The 24,375-nt window shown below is 40.1% G+C and overlaps 1 long non-coding RNA gene across 1 annotated transcript in view; it reads left to right on the top strand.

Moving 5' to 3' along the window:
• The first annotated feature begins 22,901 nt into the window (after positions 1-22,901).
• The window catches only part of LOC126920642 (uncharacterized), a 126,011-nt gene continuing 124,537 nt past the window's right edge, over positions 22,902-24,375 (top strand). The window contains exons 1-2 of the long non-coding RNA XR_007712040.1: positions 22,902-22,985; positions 23,019-23,467. This is a non-coding gene — a long non-coding RNA (uncharacterized LOC126920642). The remainder of the gene's footprint in view (positions 22,986-23,018; positions 23,468-24,375) is intronic.

Below are 24,375 nucleotides of genomic sequence, written 5' to 3'. Positions count from 1 at the left end.
CGCGATCATTAATTTTAATGACGCAGAGTCAACAGCCTTTTTTTTCCTCTCCTCTCTGCTTCTTCTTCCCGGACGGAAAAGAAGCTCTGATTTATCGCACTGGCCGAATGAAGACTTTATGTAAACTCTCCGCCAAGTGGGATCTGTTTTCACCTTTGAAGATGTGAAATATTGTCAGTGTAGAGTCGTTAACTTGCTTCCAATTAATCCTTATCATTACTTCGCGCTTCACCGGTTCACGTGAAAACAGAAATCCCAAATCTTATAACGTAATGAAGTGCGCGCGACGATGGGAAAGAATCGAGCAGAAAAAGCGATAAGTAAAAAAGAGAAAAAAACGATAAAAAAAATGAAAAAAAGGTTGGTACAGCTCGTTAGACATGTAGATGTAACGGAGCTCTGTACGTCCTTCTTTCTCAGCCGGGTGTGTGTTTTTCTTCGGAGTTCGCCCCGAAAAAAAACGGTTTCAGGCCTGAAAAACCTATGTCACGAAAATTTTCTCTCGTCATTAGCACCGGTTGATAAGTGTCGCCGAGGTGTGGTGTAACCGCTTGATCCGGCAGGCATTAAAAGTCAAATGCAACAGATCCATTCACTGGCTATAATTACTCGGGGGGACGCTCAGTACGGCACGCATAAAAGCGGCGTTATTAAAAATTTTAAATGTCTATTAATTACTCGCCGTTATACCGACCACACGAAGAACTGTATAAAATGCATTTAATTATCGCACGGGGCTGAATGGGGGAAATCAATGGGTTTCCCTGTGGTAAAGCGACGCGGAGGCGAGTGCTTTTTTTCAAAACCTCAATTTGTTGCTTCCACCGTTCACCCTCGAAGGCAACCGCCCCTTTCCTGTTACCCACCCTTCCGCACCCTCCTGCCGGAGCCCGCCAGTAATGAGGGCGACACCTGAATCCGTGATTACATCGCGGCAATGAAAAGTAATTTGTCGATTCACGGCACGATGGACCGGTTCGATACCGCTGCTACAATTTTCCACTTTTCACGAGTGAAAAGCTTCTGGCCGCCGCTGCTGCCGACGCCGCTACCCACCACCGCAAGGGCGGACGATACGTTTTTGCTCATTAACACAGGCCCAACGGTTCCCCGTATTTTTATATCGATGCCATTTATTGAGTACACGTTAAACGTCCACTTGGAAATGTTCATAATTATTCGAAACATTAATTGGTCCGCTTTTCAATGATCAACAAACCTTGATTGCACTTCTGCACATGGATGTTGAAAGTTTTATGATTTTTCTTTCTATAGTAGAATAAATTGCTTGTTTTTTAATATCTTTAAAAAAGGGGACCTATTAATTGCGGATGTGAGTATTCAGGGATTCTATTATTTCTCTGCCCTTACTTTCCAGTGTTTTGCAAACCTTATATTAAATTGAGCACACGCAACAAGTTAGCAGAATATAAAGATCAATATTGTAATGTTAATATAATTATTCCTAAAAGTTTTCCCATCATTTAACCAAACGTTAAGTACTTCGAATTTAAAATTACCGCATCAAACTAGACTGAACATAGGACTACAAAGGATTGGGTCAGAAATTTTTAATAATTCAACTTGATAATTTGTATGTGAATTTGAATTTGAAACGACTTTCACTCCACCCCATGGAATTCACATTCCAGAGAACTGTTCAAGTGCCACCAATCGTTCCTTTCAAAAATTTGACGAATGTTACTATAATAGCACATACAAAAAATTTAATTGAATCCCTGGATGAAATATTAGTTTGTTCAACTTAATCTGTATCGAACCAGAAATGTATAATCCATAATGGTAGCAACATATACTTTTTATACAGCCTATACATACACGTGCAGTCACACAGACGGTCAATAAAACGTATCTCTGGTGTACACCATCCAAAGAGCAGAAACTCCAGAAGTGTCACCGAGAGCGAACTTGGGTCGAACGACCTGGGGGTTCGGGGACGATTCTGCTTACACATTGTTGACCCGTGGCTGATATATCGCCTCTTCTACTCGCAAGCGGTTCTCAGTTCTTCCTATCGATCTCATCGATTCCGTGATTTAGATCTTGGAATTAGAATTCCTACGACGATATTCTGATCGATTAGAAACACCTGAGCAGGTGTAAATACCTTTCTTGGGAACATTCCTGAATCATAAACGTTAATGAAAATCTATATGGGATCAGTCCCTTGTTTCTATCTTTTTTGAATATTTGTGTACTTTGAAGCGATGCGTACGAGGTAATTTTATAATTTGTGGTATTTTATTTAACCAGTATACACGTTAGTCGAAAACTTTGTTTCAGTTTATTTCGGCTGTTGACGTGTGTACTCGTCATGTAAAATATAAAATTACCATTTACTATAAGAACTGAAAATTTTAGTAAAAAAATAATATAAATGACATTTAGTAGTATGTTTCCTTTATATTTGCAGTAAAAATATTATGTATTTTATAAAAAAGAAAACGAAAGTTTGAAAAAGAAGAATTTGATTACTTGATTATTGTTTTTGGTATATCGATTATGCCCTATATAATGTACTGCTTTTTATAAACTGAGTTGATTATTTTCCCCAATGAACCTGCTTTTTATCGGATTGTTTCTTTTTTTTGCAATTTTTAAGTTTTTAATAACAATATCTTTTCTCAACTGTGAATCGTTAATTTTTTATCAAATGGAAATGTAATCCTTCCTCGTTTTGTTTTACTTTTTGCATAAAATTTATAGTAGGTCGACGTGCATACTCGTCATTGCTTGATTTTACCTGCACACCTCGTAAGGGATTTTTGAAACTAAACTCCCCAGTTAACAGGTTAATTGATTGAGGGAAGTTCGTGAATAATGGAACTGTAAAAATAATCCGTCGAATAAGAAATTAAGTCTCGAATGTTAATATCGTTTGTAATTTAATTCGTCCGAAGTATGTGATTTTTTCAATAGAAACAAATCGCTCCATTATTCGCGTTCGTGAAATATTTTGACTAACCATTGTGGAAGACCTCCTTCAAATATTCAACTTTATATCTCTACACAAAAACTATCCTTAAATGAATTGATATTTTGATACGTGTACTTGACGTGTACGATTAAATTCAATCACTGAAACAAATTTCTCCGAAATTCGCTCCGTAATTTCCCTAAATTTAACTTCCAACATAATACTTCGAATTCCCACACAAAACCACCTTTTTATTAAAAGCAATAATTCGACATACATATACACGTATTTTCCAAGAAACGCAATTAGATTTAATCAGCGACATATATTCCTCGAAAGCCCTTGGCACGCACATGCTCGTCGATCGAAACTTTATTCCGATTCCGAAAGCGGGTGACTTTACGGGGCCTCGGATCGGAATCGTTGGGAAGGGTGCACGCAACCGGCTGATCATTAAATTGAGAACCAATATTGGCAAGGTTCTGCGGCGCAGCTGCCAGCAACATAAACATACGAGACTCGTACAGCCCGCTGGAAGGGCCACCGATGTAGATATATACATATACAATATACATACATATATACCGAGAGTACGGTGTAAGAGCGGGACGTGGCCAGGCGCGCGATGCAAAGCACTAATTTGTAACCAAGTTGTCGCCCTGGTTTGACACTGCAGTAAATACGAGGGTGATAGCGTTGTATATCACTGGGCCACCACTACCACCGCTGCCACCACTCTTGTATTGTCGCATCAGGTACCAAGTGGCTAGAAAATCGTACGGACCTGGCGTGTGTTTCCTACCTTCCTTCGATGCCCTTTCCAGGTTCGATTCCGTTTTTCATGGCTGATTCTACTTTTAGATTCTATAGATCGATATCAAGTGGGGATGTTGTGTTTCATTATTCACTGTGTGATGTTGGGCGAAGAACGTTGATGGCAGATCTTGATGTTGTTGGAAGTGCGTAAATCATGGAGAATTGCAGATATGCAGCTTGTGAAAATCTTAAAGTGGAGTTTCCTATGTTTGTTTTTCTAGAAGGGGTTTATATGGTTTGTAGTTTTTATCGTAGATTGTAGATAGATGATGTCTATAGAGATAACTTGGAAGAAAATGTTACGTGTGTATGGAAGTAATAATCGTCGCATTTCGTAAGTTATTAAGATAAATGATTTTCAAAAAATGAATTCTTTCTTAAATCTTCAACGATCTTGTTACATTCTAATGTTTTATGAATCTCGTAAAGATGGAATATAATAAAGTGAATATTCGGCGCTACATCTTTTTTCTTTATAATCAGAAGATCTTAGCAGGCTCAATTAAAATGATTTATAAAACGTAGGACGTGAACTCGAACAGGCGATAAAAATTGCATGTATTTATTATACAAGTTAAAGGGAGAAATGCTTTGATTAAATCATTAAAATCTACAACATCGACATGATGAATTTCTCTAAGCTAATCAGAGAGTCAGAATTATAAATTTACCAATACAGAGACGAACAGAAATTTTATGACAGATATTTGAGGGAAAAATGTTTACTGAAAAAGGAAATGCCGCGTTGTCTTACTGTATGTTAATGATATGTCACTATCGAAACTTGATTAGAAACTGTTACTTATTTCTGCTTATATCGGTTACGTAAAAAATAAAAAAATATTTTCGAACTAAGTCACCAGTTATAGACCAACTATATTAGAATTTTAAGTTACCGATAATTCATCGACATAGAGTAACTAATACATTTGATTTCAAAAAAACGATAAAAAGATTTACATGCAATTAAAAAAAAAGACTACAGATATGGAGAGGATCTTCTTTAGGACTACAAACCTGTTACCATAACAGCGTTGTGTCATTTCTATTTGTTTCTCTTTCTCTTGACAAACGAAGGTACTTTAAAAGACACAGAAAATTAGCAACAGGATACCAATAGTTAACCGAATTATCTCCCTAATTTGGTTTTGTGGCACAGGTAAAGTCTGGCTTGGCTATAATATTATCAACCATCAACTCAAAACCACTGTCGTCGTCAGTATAGAATACCAGATAGTTGCATATTGCATATTAAACGTGACAACCACATGCACACTAATACACGGTAACATATATGTATATTCTTGTACGTGCAAAATATTAAGTGCATTATTAATGTTTATTATGGCGCAAGTACTTACGCAACTTATAAAGTTGCACTGCCTAGCTGCACTACAGATTCTTCTTCACACTTGTATCAGTCGAAGCAATGATCGATAACGTGTCGGACTTGGTGACGGTTTGTCGTTTCATTTTAGTATTGCGCTTATTCGATCCGTGAAAGTTATCGGAATGCCATAACATCAAGACGAGAGAATTCTTGACAATTAACCATCCGCTCCAGGCTCGTGTATCATTGGAGACATAACGGAGATACCGAGTTTCTCCGAACCACGACGATTTAACATACACGATGCTTAATCGCGGCAAGAAGCTATCGTCCGATCGATTGGTAAACATACTCCATCGTCGCTTTCTCGTATGATTTCTAATAGAATTTAAGTGCAACATGACACTTGAGATATTTGTTAGGAAGTCTCCTTTTTATGCAAAATTTGATAGAAAATCACAACCCCGACAAGATAATGTCCTTAATGCACTTTTCTTAGTTTCGGAATGACCAATGAAACAGGATCAAGTTTCTTTTACAATGAGGAAACTAATAATGAAAATGATTATGATATGTGTTTTATAAGATATCGTAGCTCGAATCCATAAAGATTAATAGCTAAAATAATAAAATTACTGAATGGCAGGAACTGCCAACACGATGACACTCGAATACATACAAAGAAGATATTCTATTCTACAGCCGATATTCTGATTAATATCTTTCTAATTAATATCATTCCTTCATTTTTGTGAATAATCGTATTTAGTCAGAAATTCCATAAAACGTGTTATCACATAGAGAATCGTGCCAATAAATTCCAATTCTTTTTTAGAAAGAAAAATGTCATATTTCACGCGTCATCGTTAATCCATTTGAAAAAGACTTCGAACGATTATAACCGTTTCATGAAACATCAGATCGCGTGATTGAACTTTTGACCGCGTATCCGGTAATTTTGAAATTTCATTGCCCTTTCATCCATTATCTGGTAACACTTGACCGCCTCTGCACTTCGTATCGTTTCGTGGCTGCTGAATTTTCTATGGTACGTGTCGTTCTTTTATTAGATTGTAAATTTCACTCGTATTCGAAGCTTCTGCCCGACCAGCACCGGTGTAATCGAATCTCGGGAGGTTCCTATCACGCTGTGTTCTATTTTTCAAAGTCGATATTATCATCGGTTCCGACCGGAGATTTATTCACCGTCATGGCAGCGGCACGTACCAAGCGTTATAACACGAAACGAAATAACTTTTCGATATTTATTTTCTCGTTTGGCATCGATTTCGTGGTTCGAGACGATGGTATCGTCGCTCGACACACGAATCGATCAAGTATTCATCGATCACCAGACCGCGACCAACTTTCTTCGAATTTCGAAATTTCATATTCACGATCCTATCGACCAATCCTGTCAATTAAGTAATGTAAATGACGGGTCTCTCGAAATATTGTAAATATCGCGGATTAATCTCGCTACGAACAGAGACTCTGACATGTGATCGTTCCGGTTTCGTCGCGCGATGACACAAAAAACTCAATGACTTTAGTTACCGATAAATAAGATTGACGTTTATGTACCGTTAATCGTTGTGTCTCGTTTTGTCCATCGTCTTCGGAATGGAATATCGCAGCTCCATCTTGTATTCTATCTTATCGTTGCAAGAGAGATTACTATTTAAGGATCGTTACCGTAAACTGGGAAAACGTTGACAGTACAGGATAAAAATCAATGCATTTTTATAGCTGTAGTAAAATCACGTAAGGTATAATGTTTTAATTTTCATCGTACATGTTAATTGTAAAATGTTATAAAAGACCTGGCAAATTTGGAATCGTTCAATTTAGAAACTGAATAAAACAAGAATTTCTGTTTGTATGGACGAAACCATAGAAATAGAATCTAAGCAGAAGTTGATTGTACTCGCTAAATGTTATAACAAGTATTATACCTGGGATATTTTGTATCTTTTTCTATGTTATGTGCGTTCTCGCACTTTTATATTTTTCATAAATGCATGAATATTCGCAGGCTGTTTATGATTAACGATAATATAATTCGTTTCGATGTGAAGAATTTATTGATCGAATGGTTTTGCATGAATCATTACGAAGAAATTAGCGTCAGAAACAGGCTCGAAGAATATTTTAAGCGACAGTAGTACGAGTAGAGTTCAGAAACGTTTTTTCAAACGGTTAATGGCAGGCATACTCTTTATGGAATCAGTTACGAGTCAACTGTTAACGTGGTCAATCCATAATCGGTAGCAAGTCGGATTGTAAAGTGATCGATCCTGGCATCGCAAGTCAATTTGTTATACGCGTTGCGATAATCAATAATTCAGTCATGTTGGTATTTAATTCGAGTCGAGTATCAATTTCACCTTCGAAACAGCTCATTAACTAACTTGTTCTAGTTACACAGTCTCGGGACCACGAACTGATCGTAAGTTATTGCGTTTCGCTTACGGCACGTAATTTCATTATCCAAAAGTGGTGATATTTATGATGGTATTGCAAAAAAATTTGACGTACGATGTTTGAGCAGTTTAACTGATTGATTGATTCGCTGACATTTATACTATGCACAAGGTAACGTTGATTATAATATGTAGGATACAATTTTTCTAACCGTTGGTGTTACGCATTTAGATCATGGAATCATTAATACAAGATAAGAAGAAATAGCAACGTAGTAATAGATTTTTTCAAATAATTCTGCTTTCGTCAAAATTGCAAGAATGTACCTGAACCTTTATATTCCTCTCTGTATCTTCATTCACTCTTTACTTCACTTAATTCAATAAATTTCGTATGAACTTTATATCATCTTTAAATAATCGAAAGAAGAAATAACATTCTATCCAATTAAACAAATATTCTAACTTTTTCCTGTTTTCTAAAATACATCCACAAGAAATTCATTTGTCTCCCAGAGAAGAAATCATAATTCGCGTGAATTGAAACGCGACAGTAGCAAGAGGTAGCGAGAAGGGAATCTGAGCAAACCAAATGACGCGGCGCATTATCCGTTTGGTCGCTTAAAAATATATCTTACAATAGAGACATTCCGTCAGACGTCGTAGATAGGCACCGAACAGTCTGTCGTTCTTCGAGTAGAGGAACGAATGTGACGGCCGGGACAAGTTCGACGAAGGCGGCCGCGCTAGGGTTGGAAATTCGTTATTAAAATTAATTATTCAGATCGGGAAAATGGCGATATAAGGCGCGCCGACGGTGGCGGCCGTTTCGACGAAATGAATCGTAAATTGGAGCCGTGCACGTTCAACCCCCGAGAGCGCATCCCTCCGGTACTCCTTCCACGGAGCCTGCCACCGCGAAAACCCGCCAGCTTCTAACCCTTTGTTCTTACCTATTAACCACCCCTGATTTATACACGATTGTTCGCCGGCCAACTTTTTTCATTTTATCCCTTTCTCCTCGGCTCGCGCGCGCGGTCCTCGTTTCGACTCTTATTTCTCAGTGGTTTTCAACCGTGCCCGTTGCCACGTGTTCCGCGCGAACGGATCCTGATTAACTCGTACAATCCCGGTCCACCCGCGCGGCCTGCCGTGAATCTCTGATTTGCATGAGCAAGGAATTCCTTCGGTTTAAACCCCCCGAAGCCCTCTACGCGCTCTCCTTTCTCCTCTGCCTATCCGTCGTCTCTTTGCCGCTCCTCTTTGCTCTCTCTACCTCTCTCTTTCTCTCTCTCTCTCTCTCTCCTACTTTTATCCTTCCCTCTCTTTATTCCTCCTTGGCTGAGCCACCGGCGATTCGAGGCGAGCCCTATCGGGAGCGCATTTTAATGCGAGTCTAATTTTCGATTTAATTTCGGTAAAAATGATCCGGCCTCTTGGCCGATCCCGCGGCGCGGTTCGAGGGGGCGGGAGACGAGCGGCAGACTGATTCCACAGCATCCCTCTCCGCGCAACCCCACCGAGCATCCTCCTGCTCTCCTCTCCGTTTCGTCGCCGACGAAAGTTCTCCCCGTAAAAACCCATTTGCATAACGTTTCCGTCGCCTTCCCAGGATGGAAACGAGCGGACACCCCGCGGCATGGCGCGCCCCTGCCCCCTCGCCGCCGGAACGCGACCGTGTACGTTGCCAGCCACAAGGATCTCCGCCTCGACCAACGGGTTCCATTGGCGGAATTTTTCGCGATCAACCGCCAACAAGGAGGAACCTTTCGATTTCCGACGTCTTTCCTGGATATTTCTAGTTGTGAGTAGAATGCAAATTTGTATGCAGTCATAAAACATTTAAAGATGCAATATCGTCCAAGTGTACGTAATATCACTGAAAGATATAAAAGTTTTCAATGCGAAGTAAGAGTTTTAACATTTAACGGATAAAATATCTGTGTAAGTTATGTTAATAAAAATATAAAATTGCACAAGTATCGGAATATTTGTGCAGAAATGCACAGAACGTGCATAACTAGAGATGATTTATGAAAAAGTTTCGAGAACATCGAAGAACCACTGTGGAAATAAAGAAGGAAAGGGTTTGGAGGGTAGGCGCAAGAGAACGAATAAAATTTTATATTTTATATAGGAAGATAAACTATCGCTCTCTCTCTCTCTCTCTTTCTATCTCTCTCTCGCTCTCGTTGTGGGCTCGCAACAGAATTTGTAGCCAATATTATTTTATCGATGTATATTTTTTAATTACTTCGCTTCAACGCCTCTGTCCTTCGATCTTTAGTCCATCGGGTTGCTTTCTTATTAAGCGGTGGCATTCTCCATCCTGAACACTCTTGAGAATCGGAGTTCAACCCTCTCGTGGAAACAGTATTTTACCGTGAGACCGAAGACGACGGAATACTTCGTATTTACAAGGAAACTTTCTTTTTTCCCCGTTTCTTTAGGTAATTTGTTCGCTTCAATGCTGAAAATGAAATTCTGCCGCGAATTCGTTCCCCTCTCGTTGACATGAATTTTTCAGTGGAACACTGAGAATATCGATACATTGAGAATGTAATTGTATCTGGGGATGATATTGGCATTAGAAAGTTTTTAAATTTATCTCACAGGAAGTACAATCCATGATTCTATTAGTATTAGATATTCTTTAATCTATTTATTGCTATATCGCAGACCTAATAAACTTTATATGTCCGATATTATTGTATTATATAATAAAAAATATCTCTGACATTAATTTCACATTGATAACAAGAAATATATTAAATTTTTCGTATCGACTGTACTTCTCACTTTCTCGCAAGATGCAAAGGGACAACAAGAAGCTGAGCAAACCACCCCGGACGCCAGCAGATGTCGGACATCAGCGACGAAAGGGTCGCAAAGCCAATAAAGGGTTGGAAAATATATGCGCTAATAATCGAAGAAAAAAGTGTCCAATGAAAGAAATTTACGACTGGCGCTAATTAAGAAAAAAGGGTAGGTGAGTCCTATTTTTCGCATTCTCGCCATTGGCTCATCACGCTCGGAAGGATTAATTAATTCAAAATATATCAATTAAGAATAAGGTTTACGCTTCTAACGTCACCGGGCCTCTATCCCCCTCCAGTCTCGTTCCCACCGCTTCCTGGTTCGCCAGCTTCTTTTTATTGCAAATTGGACGTGAAAAATGACGCCTTGATTAATCTCGCGGATAATTTAAAAACGAAGGGGTTGCCGGGCTCGCACCCCCGATTCCGACGAGCCGGATAAAAATTCAAGACGCGAAATTGCCAATCAACGAAGGGTGAGAGAACGGCGCAGACCGGGGAAAGGGTGGAAGAGAGAACCGATTCGCAGGACGGTCGGCAAGTAATAACGTTAAAAAATTATCCCTCGTCTGAATTTCATCGGTTCGCTTCGACGCGCTCGCTTGGCCGGCGCGCCGCCTCCGCGTCGAGTCAGCTCGCCCGTTACTTCGCCCTTTCTCGTCTTCTTCCCGCTTTTTAATTCGTAGCGCGAGTCAAGTAAGGGCTGGAAATAAAGGGAATAATGGCTCGCGTGCTGCTAAATATCCAACACCGTCCATGGAAATGTTGTTCCCGGTTGTAAAAGCGAAATAACTTCGTTGGGAATAAGCTTCGAATAGCTGACAATATGCAGGCTGTTTAAAAATACGCGACTATGGTATCGCGCGGCTTTGATGAACCTCGGTTAATCAAAAATACGTGTTTATGGCATCAGAAGAGTATTTTATGTATGTCATATTAAGAAAAAAAAAATAAGGAAATGAAAATATCTTTTGGATCAGGTTACGAGTTGCATTAAAAGACAATTGTGCTTTATACCTAGAGAAATTGACTTTCTTCCCTCGCATTTTGCGTCAGGTAAAATATCTCATAAAATTGTTGTTATCGCTTCTAATAAATATTTAAATATTACTATATCCGTAAATTTTATTAAATTATGTAACTGCAAATTATTCCTTTCATCTAGATAAAAATATTGTATGGAGGTAACGCTACATAGCTTGAAGGAGACGTTATTGGTTCAAGGATATAGGTCTACGCTATAGCCTATTCCCAAGTGTATCGCATATTATAAGCTTTTAAAGATAAAACCATTATCATTAATTGTAAGACATCGTTAACAAGTAGGTAAATTGCAGACTCTCCTCAAAAGCTAGAGAACAAAATGAAAGAAAAAAGATCCATGATAGAAATATGTTACGAAAGAGCGAACAACAATTTCTAAGAGGATCTTCACTGGAAAAGAGATCTGGAATATCAAATGAAACATTAAGATGCCCAATTTTAATATCTTTCACATCTAACCCAGTCTTCTATCAAATGTCAGACCAGAAGACTTAGGAGGGTCGATCGTTTTTCATTGCTGGCATCTAATTACACCCGTCTAGCTGATAATGCTTCAATCCCAACCTTTAGATATCGACGAGCACAGGGGAACGATTGTCCAGGGAATACGCGAGGAGCAAGAACTTAATTTGTCTCCTGGAACGCGAGCGACTATCGAGGCCGCATCAGGGCAGATGGGGCTGCAGAGTTCGAGTTCTTCGGGCTTTCTCTTGTCCTGTGATGCGATCACGCGGCCTCTCTCTCTCTCTCTCTCTCTCTCTCTCTCTCTCTCTCTCTCCCTCTCTTTATCTCAGCAGGCGAAGGGAATCGAACGATTTCAACGTTTATTTTGTCGGGTGTGCAACACCTCAACCATATGGTGACAGTGCAGCGTCAATGTTCCATCCCAGTGGGATTTGGTGGTAGTGGAGGCGTATAGATGCGCAAAGGGAGTCGATAAGTTAGTAAACTAATTAGCAAGGCTGCCGACAAAGCTGATCTCCTCTGCTCTCCTCTCAGCCATGAGGCGAGTTGACCACGTTCGTCGCCAAACTTTTTACCTCGACCTACCTCCGATTCTTCTCCTCCACCTCCCAGCTATTCGTCCCCTCTTCCTTCTATTTGATTTTGTCCTCCCTCTCCTTCCCCTTCTCCGCCTCACCTTGCCCCACACATGTCCGCCGTACTTCTTTTTTCACTATTTATTTCTTTCTGTTCTCACTGCCACGAAAGGAACGGTTTCCCACGGGAGACCACGCGAGCTCTCTCTCTTTTTGTCTCGCGCCCCGGCCCGGGATCCGCTCGCAACCAATGGATGCGTTGATTCTAATTGTGAGAGAGCTTACCTCTACGCGCGATAATCGTCTTACAGGCTCGCTGGAATTCGAATCTCGAGCGCGACCATCGATTGCCATTCAAGAAAGACGAATGGCTACAGTCGATGGATATGACCGCGAGGAAAAGGATTCCACTGAAGGATCCTGATGGTGGGATACTCTGTGGAATACTCGGTGGAATACTCGGTAGAAATGGAATTAACGATGTTGGTAGATGTATGTAGATATGCGATATGACGATATTGTTGAAGCTCGTGATACGAGGTTGTATAGGTATGTGGAGCTTTAAAACGAATAACGCGTGATGTGTATTGTGCGGTGGCTTTTGCAATATTACGCTAGCGAACTCGAAACCACGTTTTTTAGCTTGGTATATATGGGATTTAAGCTGCTTTCGTTTGGAGATAAAGCTATGAGGCATTCAATCATGTACAAAATACTTGTTTCAATCCGCTTGACATATTTGTCACGTGATACGAGATTACTGCAAGTGGGAGTCAGATGCGTTCTGTAATCTGGCTTAAGCTTGTGTCTGTTCGCATCGCTGCTTTGGGGGAGTTTTCGGGAATATGAAGGATTGTATCGATAATCTCGACACCTTATTAAAGATCATTTAACGGATCAAAAAAGATACTTCTTTCTAAAATGTGAATTCGAAAATAAACCACATATTATATACAATTAATAACAAATAATTAATTGCAAAAGAAAAAGTGTCAACTGATTTCTCTGAAGAAAAAGGAAGAACCTTAAAATAGGAATTTTAAATGAGCAATTTGCGTCTACTATTCGCGGAACCGGAATTAGCTACCAAATAATTGAAAAATCGTCTCGTTCGTTACGATAAATAAGATGAACAGGTTTGGCAGTCGCAAAGATGAGACAAAGGCAGCAATTTTCTTGGGATACACGTACTCCGTTAAGGGTTGAAGGATGAAGCACCTTCGTACAGGAAGGACTCGCATTTAGCCTTTCATTCGGAACGAAGGAAGCAACCGGGAGTCATAGTCGACTTTCCAAATAACCGAAACGAGGACTTTGGGAGAGTAACAGCTACCGTCTCGTAGAATCGCTGCGCTAATTGTCTTCGGTACTCTGCCTGCCTTTGACATATTAGCGTGTAGACGAGCTGGCTGTCATACCGTTCAACGGCTCGATAGATAAACCGGAAACGGCAGCTACTCGTGATACATGGTCGGGGGACGCATCAGGAAACGCTGATGCGTTGCTGCCTGAAGCAGCTACCTATTTCGCGATGTTTCTGAGCCTTTAGGCAAAGTTTCATTTGCTGATGTTCTGAATTTTCAGTGGTTCTCACTTTACTCCGCAGAATGTTTTCAAGAAACTCCATTGAGCCTTACGAGGAAGAAAACGGGGCAAAGGAAAGATAAAAATGTATCTTTCTCTTATATTTCTGTTGCGCTTTATCTAGCTATCGCTTGATCGAAATAAAAACTTAGAAGAAGTTTTGTGACAACCTACTGGCGCATAGGATAAAAGAGAACACACGACGAAATATTTGAAGTAATTCGAAACAACTTAAAAGCAGCGACTTGAATAAAATCAGACACAGGTGACTCACGAATCACGTAATCTATAAGTCGAATTCTCGATGACAAGAGAAGCAAGAGACTCTGTGAGAACCACTTTCGATTCGGTAACGAACGAGAAGCAGCCGTCGGTACGGTGACAATGGTAATTATTGTTGATGCTGAAATTTCAATTTTGCAATTGATGCATCGCCCGGAAAGCGATGCCGTTGTGTCTGTGCTCTCTCGTAGGATGGCAAGGGCAGGATGAGGCTACGGGAGGATCGTGTGCACGTATAGATACGCGCAACCACAGAAGGGTGAGCGGCAAACTGCGGAGACGCGAGCCAACCAGAAACCATCATAAAGGTTCGGTTCTCCCTTTGATACCGGTACGGTAACGTATTTAGTTAGACATATCATTCGGTTTCCACCTATTGTACGCTCGGCAAACAAAGTTCCTATTTGTTTGAACGTTGGAAGTTACCCCCTCTGTCCCTCAAAACCTCTGCAGACCTCCGCCCGGTTAAGGGTGGAAAGAGTCGTGTATGTTCTGTCTATCGACGAAGTACTTCCGTTGTCGTCGCAATTATTTCGAAACGCTTTCCACCGCCCTGGCAAAGAGTCGTATTAAAATATCTCCTCTCTAAATTCATGCCCCTTTGTCGCCGGTCTCTTTCGAAAGATCCTTCGCTTTTTCGCCGAAAAATCCGACCGCGTTTCTCCACGGATCGACTTTATAATTCTCCATCTCGTTAGAGAGTTATTACCATCCTAACAACTGTCGATTAAAGAAAATCGAGCTCGAAATACCGTGAGGATATTCGTCTTCGGTAGTGAAATTCCAAGGAAATTGCAAACGTGCAAATAAATCTTCAGTCGAACTGTTATATCGTTAAAATTTATTTGTACGTTATTTCTAAAATTTATGATAATTTATAATGTTTCTATAAAAGTGCAGAGTAGCAGAAAGAAACAAAAATTGAAAGCTTTTCTGGTGAATCATTATAATCCCGTTTGAATCAATTAAATAGAGCACTTTCAGCTAGTTAACATTTATGAAAACGTAATCACATTTATAAAATTATGTAATAAACATATATCCTAGTAGATATATTTAAAAAAATGAAGTGAAATTTGGCGTTGTACCTACAAACCTGATTTAAGTCAATTTAGAGAAATAAACTTCACTTCATAAGATTCGGGCAACCAATTAGAAAAACTAATTTCTTAGTTAGTGAGTTGAACCGCACGGCAATTTAGTGGGTTTAATTATTGCGTAAACAATTAAGAAGGAGGCTGGTTGGTGGCATGTTATGGTCTAAGTGACGTTTGCCCAGGGGATTCCCAAGACGGTTTTATCCGCGGGCTCTCGATAGCAAAGACGACCCGCCTAACGACCGGCACCGGCATACCGACTCCTTCGGAATCGCGGACGACGTGCCTCGATAGATTCATCGAATACTATCGAAGGAATTTCACAAACAATCCCGACCAATCGACACACGGTCTTGGGAACTACCCGGCCGACGGCCTCTCAAACGACGGTATCGCTCACCTGTACACGCTGACAACAAGCAATTCGACGAATTTCTTTTCTCAAGTACCGTCTGGTTTCGCCTGAACCGTCGCGTCGTCGTCTCCTCTATACGACGAATTGTGCCATTATATCCAACGAGGAAAGTAATTGTCTTCTAATCAAAAGAATCTCTCTTGTAGATATGGAGCTCAAAGTCGAATAAAAGTATAATTGTGTCACAGAATTTACGTAAGGATTAGTCCAGGAAAATTCTATTTTCAATCTCTTCAATTTGAAGTCTGACTACTCTGATATGGAGTAATAATAAATTTGCGAATGGAAATATTCACCTTTAAATAAAATAAGATACATTTAACATGTTATTGTCGATAACACGTATGAAACAAGATTCGGCAATTCTATTCTATTTTAGATATCCTGGCACTGAATCAATAAGCACAGTATCACGAACGAAATCGAGCAATTTCAACGGAAATTAATTAAAAAACTTAAAACCGTGCGAAGGTTTAACCGCTGTATTGCAATGAAAGAAATTTCACTCTGTTGCCAATTGCACAATGAAACGAGAGCAAAGTTGAGCCGAAGTTTTCGAAAGTTTCGTGCTCTGTCGTTGACGTTTCTAGAACAAAAATTATTCCATTCGGTGTTCATCAACTGGCTGGATCGGAGAAGTTTAAATAGAAGACCCGATCGAATTGGTGGAATCGGAGCTACCCTTGCCGATGCGAGAAACTTGGCGGCCGGCCTTAAATCAAGAAGGCCTAATTCCAGCAAGAAATGGTCGCGGGGCGTTGTTCCCAGGATCAGCTGGCTGGCTGACGGCATTTCTCGAACATGCCTGTCGTACCTCATCGACCGGTTTCCGACCGGTCACAATGATGAGCTTTCCTGGTGTTCTGCGCACGCTTCACACATATCTGCCTTTATGATTTTTCGTGAACCAAATTATTTCATTCGTACAGATTCAGAATGTAGAAAATTATTTCATACAATTTTTAACTGATAAAACATATAATTAATGAAACATGCGATTTGAAAAATTGATCGATTTGTATTTATATCGAAACATTTGGAAACGTCATAGATCGATGACGAAATTTTAGACGAAAATGAAGATTTCGTTGAATCGTTAGCAGATGGTCGTTTTGTTGTTGCGAAGCTCTTCGACCTCGGTAGACAATTGAGGTAGATGTTGGTAGCAAGCGAGAGAATTTCTCCGCTTATCCAGAAAATGTCGTCGGTTCAGTGTTACCCTTCTCGAGCAGTGGTCACCTGAACAGCGACGATCACCTGCCTTATACCAGCGAATACGGCAAGAACACGTAGAATGCAGGCAACTCTTGGCCGACCTTGGCTAGGTCGAGCGTGCGGCCTCGAGTATGCGACACTGATTGAGCCGCATCTGCGGTCTAGGCTTTCTAGGTTTTTCTTCAAAGCTATTAAGCCGTGATAAAGGACGGCCGATTAAGCATCGGTAGCCTCTTCGATTCTTCGATCCGAGGTGTTCGTGACAATTATCGTAAAGGGGATATACTACGATGTCACTTGGCTATTTCCCAAGTGGTTCGGGTGCACGCTACAGAACGCTGCGTATCTATTTCTTTAGGTATTTCAAGATACGGTGCTTAATTTTTTAACTTTTGATTGTTTAAAATCATATTATATCAGATAAATCAAGGAATAATTAATCAGAGGAATTTATTGTACTAGAAAAGAAACGGACTTAATTTGTAAAACTATAGAGATAAATGTAAGTACTTCTGATTCGATGAAAAATTAAAAAATGCAAAAGTAGAATGTGAAAAGATCCTCTCTATAATATAAACAATGGCTTCATTTGATAATTGTGATGTAATTCTTTGCTTATTAAAATCTTGCCAAACCTTCAATAATTTATACTGCAATGTGAGAGTGCGTACATTACCGGATCATAAACATGATCTTCGATATCAAAAATAAGGAACAGCAAAGTTCACGATTAAAACAAACCCATTAAGAAATTTAATTAAACGCTGTCTAGGGGCGTCTAAACCGTGGGACGTTTTCAATAAAAGGAACAATTTCACAGGCACGAAAATCAAACGCGGTTATATTCACCGGACCGAATCGTTCGCAGAATCCGTTTTCCTGGCGGATTAATCTGGTCTTCGGGCACGATCCATTTGAGAGTATCCCCGTCGCGTAAGTAGGACGCGGCTTAAACCCTTCTTTCCGTTCTCTCCGTCCGGCCCATTGTCGTACAGCTAAGCACAGATTTATTATCGCGTTGAGACACACCCTCTCCCTTTTCTCTTCGTCTACACCCCCGTTCATCCTCCGTCGACCACCCCCTCTGTCCCCACGTCCCCGTTCTCCGGTCCTTCCTAACCGGTCTTAGTCTCGTAAGAGAAATACATTCATCGAGTATTCTATTAAGAATCTGCACTCCGCGGATAAACGAGCGAAATAAGGTTCTTCTCCGGCAAACCCCTCGTTCTTGTTCCATTAGTCGAACGATTCCGACCCCCTCGAGTTCTAGCTTTCTCCCCGGCGACGTCTTACCACTTCGGATCACCTGGTCTTTGCGCAGATTACGCGGGATTCGATACCGAGGCCAGTCATATTTTAACTAGAAAATTCTTTTTCGTTCTACGAGATAGCTATACATAGCTAGTGTTGTGCCAGATTAAACGTTATGGGTTAATAGATTGATTATATTTGCATCTGATGAGATACAAGTGGTGTTCTGAATTAAAAAGTCGATGAACGTATTGTTTGTGATGATTTTATGGTATTATATAACGGCTACTTTTTGTTAATATGATTTAGGTACAGTATGTCTGTTTGTTTCCTTGTCCCATATTATCTCGCAAGTACCAGATTATGATCGAGCTAAGTATCAAAAAGAACTGTTATAGAGAAGTTGAATTTTAGTTAAAAAATAAATGGTTTAAAAGACGGTAACGTAATTGAAAGTGTAATAGCAATGGTACAAGTAGAACTTTTTAAAACTTTCTACAAATATAATTTAAATAATCTTTCTTTATGAATATCAATGAATAGACTATTAGGAAAGAAACAGGGTAATAATTTCTACCACTGCATCCTGCATATATTTTCACTGGAAGAATTTCCGCGAATATACAGAAAATTTCTAGAATCAGGGACGAACGAGGTCGGCGAAACTCGTTACACGGTCCGTTTGCGAACCGATTAATAAATTACCCCATCGACGTGTGCACTTGCTCGATGGAATGCCTCTGAAAGATGTCGGAATAAGCAGTTCCAGGAGCGGCCGTTGCATTCTAAGGATAATGACGCGACGTGTAGCACGCGCTCGACCAGACAGGCAGGGGCCATACAGCCAAGAACCCAGCTCCCCTTCCTTGTCTAAACGCGCGAGCAAGGTGCAGCTGTCCGCCCGTGAGGCTCGAGAAAACGATAATTAGCTCATTTCAATAATTGACAAGCCGGCGTTGGCTAGTCGTAACGCATCTGGCGTTCCGCAGGCTCTCTCCGAGTACGAGCCTTGCCAGGAGGATCGCGGTATAACTGCGTTCACCATGCTCTTTACGCGGCCATAAAACGGATGCGCCTATTTCTAGTCCGAACTTCAGCTCGAACGGACGTTCGATGCTGTTACTTGCACGTGTTCAACGAGAATGTGCACGCGATTCCAGAGGCGTCCTTGCTGCAACTGCGTGTGCAATTATCGCCGTTTACGCGAGCTCGAAGGGCACAGCGTTGTAAACTCGACGAAGGATCGAAGAAACCTGGTTTGAAGTTGGCTCGCTCGCGACGTTCCGCCATTATGGGAAGAGAGAACCTCGGAGTTCAATTTTTTTCACTTGGCGCGCATCTACTTCTGGCCACCAGCTATAAGAGCTGTGCAGATCCAAGCATGGTGCAACGCGTAAATTGCCACACGGGCCCACAGAGGTGCCTGAAATTGAATATTATCCGCTTCGAATGAGCGCACGCGAGCCATACGAGCGTCGTTGAAACATGGAACAGAGAGAGACTCGTCTCGTAGTGACATCGAGATCCGGTCCTATGCATGGGAATAAGAAGGCGTGCGAACGAGACCGGCGTTTTCATACCGGGGACCAGGGAATATCTTGTGTCCCGGCCGTTAGGAGGGTGTTAAAAGAAGAATTCGCAATAAAAGTGACGCGACGCGGTAACGTTGTAGTCGAAGAACATTTAGGATGCGAAGAGAGGATGTGAAATTTCGCTCGGGAAAGTGTTCGTCCTGTGACGAGCGACGCGTCGAGAATTTGATAATCCTCGGATGGGAAGAGAGTTTCTTATACGTTTTCGGAGTTTCGAAGGATTGACACGTTAAGCAATTTTCGTTATTTATTATTTTTCTAACACTGCAACTATCCATGTATAACGTGTATCTAAATATACTTGTGAAAAACACCAAATTAGAAATGTATCATTTTCTATTCACTAGTAAAGATAAGTATCATCTTCATCGTACAGGAATGTTCTATAATTCTATCATCTTTCGATTCCTCGCTCGACTATTAAAACGCGATACACTTCGATCGGTCGATAGCCTCGAACAAAGGGGCGAGACAGGGTGCTGCGTTTCTCCATAGCGAGGAATCGCTCGGAAACGCGCGATATATTGACCGGACGGTTGTATCACGGAATCCGTGCATTAATAACCCAGCCGGTCTTTAACCCGTAAACTTTGAAACTCGGACGGGGTGCGATTAAGAGGCTTCTAGGGCCGTTTCGTGCTGCCCACCCACGCCTCTGGTCGAGCAAACTGGTCCGCGGCACCACGGCGGAGAGGGTGGGCAGTTATAGATACCTTGGATCGAAGAGTTTGCGTGAGACGTCGGCAGAACGATCGTTTTGACGATTGCGATTTCACCAATGCCGCACGCGCACTGTGCGAGCCATTCAGTCAACGAGACAATTAGAGTGCTTTATAATATCGGTCCTGATATCGGAGACTCTAATTGCACCCGTTAATTGCGCGATTGCAATTCGGATTTGAAGTGGGAGGAGCATGAATTTAAGAGCGTCCACGGTCGACGTTGCGAACGTGTTACAAAGTCGATATGTATGTACACCGATGCTACGTGAGTATGTGAGTATACGTGTGTATCTGTATATGGAAATTGAGCCGTTCGCATGGATTGCAGGACTGTTAGCAAGAGATACGGATGATTAAATAAAACTTGATATCGCGGTGTATTGTGTTTAATGATCGTTGATGAAGAGTTGAAACGGAACACGGCGGTATCATGAAATATATTCTGGTTTTAATGATTTTTCAAGTGTTGCGTTATGATGCGTTAATTTTCATGGCAAAAAATTGAGTCGTTCTCTCTCTTGTGTGGCGTTATTATAGAAATCCTGTTAAGTAATGCCGGATAATTAATAAATTACTAACAGAGCCTCGTTTTAACCGCTGGATATTTTAAATTAAATTCGATCATTATTCTCGAAAATCATAATTTTTAGTGGAAACACGAACCTTTTTCCTTCCCTCGCGGAGCGGTCTGCAGTTACTCGTACGACTTCCACGTAGACACGGGGATTAACTTTGTATAAGGGAGGCCGATATTGAATGCATTCTGACACGCCACCGTCTCACATTATATTCTTTGCCTGATAATTACAACGATAATGAGGCTTTACGATAGAAACCTGGCCAGCGGCGTGTTCCGAACACACACGGCGGTGTTCGGTACTTTTCATTCTTCAATCTCTTTCTCCCTTCCTCTCTCTTGCTCACTCACTCTCGTCCTGACTCGGCCCCGATGCTTTTGTCGGAATTCGCGGGAATTTTGCTTGTTGGTAACTTTTTCATTCAGCACGCAAATCTCGCGCCGTCTGCCGCACCGGAATATTATTACTCCATTGTGTTTCACGGCGCACATTGTGTTTAATCACAACGCACGTTTCGGCGGGGGCGAAACTTTCGAAAAGCGATGCGTTATTACGATCTCATAACAACGAACCACTGTCGAATTTCTGAACGATTTTCAGAGATACTACGGATCGTAATCAGACCGTAAAATAGAAGGCCCTAAATATTGTATTAAACTGAAAGGAACAGAGATTGTTTTCGAGTTTACTGCCTTTCCTGATGAACCGACATTAAGTTAGCTTCAGACTTAACAGTTCGTAAGTATAGTATTAGGCTGTCCGAAAAGTTCCTTTCGTTTTATAAGGAAATAATAGACGCACAATGTTTTTTGTTTTATATTGGTTTATTGAATTATGCACGAACATAATAATAGAAATAATATAACGAAATAGATCATACCTAATTCAATAAAATAATAGAAAACAGAAATTGCTGTTCATCTATTATCATTTTATGGAACAAAAGAAACTTTTTGGGCAACCTAATATATCTGGTATGAACTATTCTTATTTGCAATGGAGAAATTGTAATAACGTACAAATAGATTCCGATATTATAATAATGTCAGATCATTAATCGCTTTTTTAAATCAAAACGAAAACCGCATCAAAATATTTGATTACACCCAATACAATATTTGATTACATGAATTAATTTTGTATTAAGAAAAGTATCGTAATGTAATATTCACCGTCTCTTTAAAGTTCAATAAATTTCAATTTGTTTAATCAGTCTTAACCTTACAATACAAACGTTAATAATTTTCACGCCTGACAAGGATTCTGTCTATCGCAAGTGATATGTTTGATTATCGATTATATCGAACGTTTATATCAAAGGAATGTGGAATAACGTTTGTATTCTAAGGTTAATTTCGATCGGCTCCATTTTGTAAAAGTAGAAATTAGTAATGTAACGTGCATGCATATTTAATATTTACTCACAGATTGTTGCATCACGATCGCATCATTGCACACAGTGGAGATTCTTCTGTCCACAGAGGCATAAATTACGTATACTCAAATATCCAACCTCCAAACACCATCCGAGAATTCGTCAATTTCTTCGTCGATAAAGGTACGTTAATTCCAGTGATTATTATCTGAATGAGAAAATTAAGTATTAATTATCGAAAAGCTACGAAAATGTTATCAATATTAAAATAATTATTAAAATAAGAAGAATATTTACGCAGTTTGAAAATCTCTAACGCTCAATGGTTTCGTGTATTCACTCGTGTAAATACATCGATTCTCGAACGTTCGATATACTAAATCGACCTCTTCGCTCGTCTCGTCGACACAACAGTCGTTCGGAAGACTTCGTGTAACGCGTCGTTGATATAATTGCGCGTTGTAATCGTGAATGCGGTAGTTGAGTGAAAGGGTTGTTAGGTGAAAGCGTTGTTCTTGTGGTAATATGAACAAAGAAAAGCAAACGAATCGAAATTCATTGAATCGGTGAAAGCTGGATCTAGTTCGGCGACCAGCAGTGCGGTGTAAAGTGTAAGAAACAGTGTTAAACTTCTTGAAATTGGAATGCAAACAAACCTATTATCGTAAAGTCAAAGGGGAAGACAACCGTTTATTTAAAACCCGACCCGCATGCATATTGCTGTTCCTGACAACGACAAACAGACAGTCAACGCCTCGTTTATCGCACGAAAGTATGAAAAGTAATTAAAAACGTGTTTCGTTGCTTTCGCGGACATCACTCTTTCGACGAAAACGCCTGTGCTCCCCTTCGTTCGAAGAATCACAGATCGTTCTTTGGTGTTACTGGATTGGCTTCATCTGGATGTAATTCGACTGATGAAATGTTCTCAACTCGTTCAAGATGAATGGTAAGTGAAATAGAAATTATTCCTTAATTATTATTAGTTGTAGTTTTCTTAGTGGGTAATGAAGAAAGTTCATTTAGGAGGTTACATAACCTGGAAGGTTAGAATTACACTGTGACTTCAAAATTTATTTTCGGGTTGTAAATGTGACTTTTTATATAGATATTTTCTCATTCGGAAGTATATTCACGTTTAATGATTATATATATTTTACTAAAAGATAAAATAAACACACTTTTATACGACATGCAGAATTTTGAAGTTACATCTATGATTCATGCAACGTATCAAACCATCGAAAAAACATATAAAATACATACAAAAGATCTATCTTTCGTCATAAGAGCATCTTCCTACGAATTACAAAACTATAATGTTTCTAATTTTTTAACACCATTGTATTTAAGCTTAACTTGGACACTCTTACACAATAATTTACTAATTAATAACGACGAATTGACAAGGGACAAATTATAGGTTATAAATTACAAACTGTTATACAAACAATTAGAATTTTACAATTTATACAAAAGAATGTACTAGCGATAGCAACTTTTGATTCGTAAAATTTTCCTACTGTATTTTGCTAATTTTGTTAATATTAGTGAAAGTATTTAATATTAGTAATTCAGTGAAACTATCTCGGCGAAAAATTGTATTGGAAGCTCACAGAAAAGACCACGCAAAGATTAAAATTTATCAAGCTATTTTCTAAATTCTGTTTCGGAATAACTGTGCAGGGAATCGTTTTACGCAATACATACTACTTTATCTAGTTGAAAAGTCGACAAACCGCACGGTAGCGTGCAACGGCCTACGATTGGCGACAGTGTGGCGTGCGTGGTGAAAAAGTTGGAAGCGTCCGTGTCGGTTCTTGATACCGTTGGAAAAAAGTTTGCCGAAGGATTCTC

Source organism: Bombus affinis, chromosome 9, assembly GCF_024516045.1.
Source record: "Bombus affinis isolate iyBomAffi1 chromosome 9, iyBomAffi1.2, whole genome shotgun sequence".
NCBI lineage: Eukaryota > Metazoa > Arthropoda > Insecta > Hymenoptera > Apidae > Bombus > Bombus affinis.
Note: the sequence above shows the minus strand (reverse complement) of the source record. Positions and strands in the feature narration are given on the sequence as shown.